The 4,656-nt window shown below is 32.7% G+C and overlaps 1 non-coding gene across 1 annotated transcript; it reads right to left on the reverse strand.

Annotated features, from left to right (window-relative positions):
* Positions 1–931: 931 nt before the first annotated feature.
* On the reverse strand, positions 932–1,034 carry LOC146995580 (U6 spliceosomal RNA). Its single transcript, XR_015043247.1, has one exon. It is a non-coding gene; the product is annotated as a U6 spliceosomal RNA (small nuclear RNA).
* Between the last annotated feature and the right edge of the window lie 3,622 nt (positions 1,035–4,656).

Consider the following 4,656-nt stretch of genomic DNA (forward strand, 5'->3'; position numbering starts at 1 on the left):
TTGGAGGTGCACTGGCTCTTGGCTAGATGCACCTATGTACCAAATGTCGTAGCTATGTGTCTATTAGCTTACGCACACCACTAACGAAAGACTCACATACTCTTTCTTTTGTTATATGTAGAGATTATTATTATTTTAATGGCCGGATGCTTTATTTAATAGCAATTAGCCGTCATTAACACGGGCCAGAAGAGATGACCATTTCATTATGGAAGCACCAATAGATGGCCACCATTGCCTCCTCTGAAAGTAAGGACAGTTACAACCATGCCCTCTCCGGAATTCGAACCCAGGCCCATTTAATTAGTGTAAACTTCCTTGAAATAACGCCCCTTCCCATCAGGGGCCTCTGTGCAGGGCACAATCCGAACACCTGCAAAGGGCGCCCCTGAGTTAAGATAACAAGAAATGGAGTATGAATGTTTCAACTTTCAAAATATCGAAATATAAATTTTAGGACACATCGAACATCGCTGGTGTTTCTTGAGGTTTCATCCGCTAGGAGTTTTGACCACTAGCTGGCGTTGTGGTCCGAGACCTTTGGATGGAAATAGAAGAATAAATGCTTTTGCGCAACTTGGATTGGTATCTAAGTTAAACAAACATGAAAATGTTACTTGCTATATGGAAAATGCAAATTAAAGCTTAAACATAATACACATAGATGAAGTAAATTATATATCAAGAAATTGTATTCTTGCGATAAAGACTTGAAAATTATTTGCAAAGTATATAGTAAATGCGCTAAACCATGAATTTGTGAAACTAGATTAATATCTAAGTTAAACAAACATGAAAATGTTGTTTGCTATATAAGAAATACAAAATATAGTTGAAACATAATACACTTAGATGAAGTAGATTATATATCAAGAAATTGTATTCTTGGGAATTATTTGCACAGTATATAAATGCGCTAACATTAGAATAATAAAATGCGTTGAGCGTAATAATCTGAGAATGCCATCCTTGTGCAGAGGCCCTGCTAATCTTCTCTGTATCGCAAATTTTAGGAACTGAAATGCGCCAAATTAGGGAAGCTAATTATGAAAAACTAATGATTGGAATTTATAGGCATTTTTAAAAATACCATTTTTCTAGATTAAAACGAGCTATAATATCAGATACTATCGTAAAATCAGGACTGTGAAGTTAAAGCCATGGAAACCTTTACTTCTGGACCAAAATACCTAAACAATTTACCCCCAAATCATCAAAAAAAAAAATATAAATATACTGTCATCTCACAGTGCTCTAGGGAACTCACTTCCACGATGCGAACAGTTTTTTCAAGAAGCAAAAATCTCTAATGTCCAGTGTGCGCGCCACTTTAATGACGGCTGCATAATGGAATGTGCACATCTGAACACCTGCAAAGTGTGCAGCTGGTCTTTTTCTAGCGTGTAGAACACATTAAAATTTGCTGTCTTTACAATGAAACTAAATTGATCTTTTCAACTGATAAAGATCGGAAAACCAAAGACACTCTCTCGTCTGTCGTCTGAAAAATCCATGAAAACCCGAATTCGTATTTTTTAAATTTTTAATTTCTTTTTATCAGTTCTTTAATTTGACATAACCGCAAGAAACCCGATACTTAACTGATATGTTAGTACATTTCATCTTTGAATTTATATTGCTTTGATCAGTACTCTAATTTAGCTCGACTAATAATGCGATTTAACTGTTTTGATCAGTTTTGTAATAGAACATATCTGCAAGAATCACGCTCAAATATTTTATATGCTAATGCATTGCATTTCTGAACGCGAACTGACGGTCTTCTAATATAATAATGAGTAGCAATGATAAAATAAGATTTAGGCTGTAAGCATTTGCATAAATTAAATTTCCCACATGCAATTAAAGTTATTAAAATTATCAGCCCGCTGCATTAGGAACATTACCGAAAGTCACGCTGTCCGTTATGCCAAATTTCAATCCAATTCATTTGGAGCTGGAGTTGTCATCTTAGAAAGGTTGCAGGTCTTTTTTTAACATCTGAAAAATGTTTTAATGTGAATGTTTTGAACTTTTGTTTGAATGTGATGTATTTTACATTCAGAGTATTATATCTGGGAAAAAATTAAATTAGAAATAAAACTGAGATATGTTTCTGATATAAACGATACAGCATTAAATTTATCTGTGCAATATAATTAACAGCAGTATTGTAAATATCTTATATCATGTGTAATAATTTCATAATAATCTCACAAATTATGAGTCCTCATTCTATAGTCTGTTACTTAAAAGAAGGCACTATAAGATCGTTGCCACTCTTTCCCATTTGCGATCGTAATGCATGTCACCATCATCGCATAGCCGTAGAACTTATAATAAATATATTTATTATATAAAATAAATTTTCCCATGTATTATTTTGATGATTTCGATACAGTGTTTAAATGAGAAGTAGAAAGTATATTTTGCCATGGTTAATAGAGGTATGAGATTTAAACATTAGTAATTCATTACGAAAGGTACTTGGGAAGCCAAGTGTGAATTTTTCTAGAACATGACCAGCACAGGCAAATACTAGAGATTCTAAAGTGCAGAAACTTTCCTGTTGAGAGCATCATTCTTAACAAGCTGAGCTAGCTGTGGCTAACTCACTTGAAAAGGCTTAGCAAGATGATTTTGGGCAAATAGTACATTTTTCTCTTTATTCCTTCTTAAATAGTGTTGTATTTTGATACGTTCTGCAGGCAGTCGATTAAGAGCTTGTCGCCCGAATTGCTGGAATTAATGTAGAGCAAACTTTTATACAGTTTAAAAAATGGATCATAAACTTAAATGGATAAAAACGTTCTGTAACTGTAATTTGGGACTAGCCGCAAATTTTAAATTATGCCCTAAAAATCGTTTAAATATGAACAAAGGAACTCAAGTTAAGAACGACGTGGCAGAACCATTTCCGACCATCTGAAGAATCAGACAAAAAAAAAATGTTCAGTAAAAAAGTTCTTGATTCGAGAAAAGGACCTGAAAAAGGCATTCCTGTGCCTAGAAAATATCATTTAAATTCAGACAATATTTTGAGCACATTTATGGATTTCTTAAAAGTTTTAAAAGAAATAAATAGCATGCTTTCGGTTTACTCCATCTTTGACATAATATACAAGATAGCTGGAAAATGTCAGAAATTTAGGGGAGCCCGCATTCCAGTTCACAAACCAATCGCATTATTTTCTATATTTGAGAAATTTTCGGTCAAAATTTACTTGGAATCGCAAATTAGTTTTAGATATTACCTTTTTTCTATTTTTCTCAACTTTTCGATGGCAAATTATTCTCTGTATTTTGCTATGTTTTGGCATTTTTAATTGCATGTTTTGAAATTTCGTTTGTGGTGTAAATGACTTGTTATAATTTCTGGAATTTTTCGTACCTACTCTATGAATATTGCTGAGACTGTTAACCTTCATTTTTATAGTAAGTACTTAGCTCGATAACTGGCCTTTTCTCCTTCTGGAGGTAGTGAAAACTTTCGAGTGGCCTTAAACACATTTAAAATTCTGAACATCCTTTGCATATTTAATATGTTAATGTGAAGTTATTGTTGACATTCGCGATTCAAGGACTATTTCTCGACTAAGATTAGATGTCGAGTCCGAAGAACCCCGATGCTGCACCGTTACCTTTTGAGCCGTTTTGTAAAACAACCGATTAAGGAATTTTCGCCAGAATTCCTGCAATTGATGCAAAAGAAAATTTTATGCAATTTATGCGGGAAAATATGATTAAACTAACGTGTGAAGTTTTTACAAAATCTTTTGTAAGACTAATGTTTGTTATTCTAGTTCTGATATATTTGAAATCTTCCTGTGGGTAAGCAACAAACTTGCGTTTATAGTTAAAATGCTATGTTGTATAGATAAAATGTTACATATGGAGATTAATAACAAAAGTTACACAGCACAAAGTTAATAATATTAATAAGAAGATTGTATTAATTTTATGTTAAAATGTTTTAATAATATATAATAATCTTGATTGTCTTTACTTAAAGTACATGAAATATATTGACATAATTTAAGTATTCTTTTAAGATATATTTTTCCAAGGGTAATATGGGTATTTTAAGATATATTTTTCCAAGGGTAATATGGGTATTTTAAGATATATTTTCGAAGGGTAATATAGGTATTTCAATATATATATTTCTAAGGTTATATATAACGGGGTTCCCCGAACAAACCGTATAGGTTCTAAGGGGTCTTTGAGTCTACAAAGTTTGAAGGCCACCGCATAAGGAATCTGGATGATACTCATTAAAATCCTTTGGAAAACTAATATAATTCGTAACATACTTTTATAACGCCATTTTTAATGAACGTCGGATATGGAATAATTTCTTACATAATTATATATATTTATATAATTATATATATTTATATAATTATGTTATTGTACAGCAATTATGTGCATGTATTTCACAACAAAAGATATATTGCGCATTATTTTCTGCCTAATATATCACAGTTGTTTCTTATTTCTATATAGGCAAATAGCCGTGGCGTGCTTTACCCTGATCAAACAAACGAAACCTTATTCTTAAACAACATCAGTTATTTCATCCTACGTTAGGCCCATTAGCGGCCGAGTCGTAAAGTCGCAGGATACTGCTAGTTCGATCCGAGGCTCGAATCCCGA

The sequence above is a fragment of the Stegodyphus dumicola genome, chromosome 9 (genome assembly GCF_044657685.1).
Source record: "Stegodyphus dumicola isolate Sdum_Otavi_A_Nest chromosome 9, ASM4465768v1".
NCBI classification, from domain to species: domain Eukaryota; kingdom Metazoa; phylum Arthropoda; class Arachnida; order Araneae; family Eresidae; genus Stegodyphus; species Stegodyphus dumicola.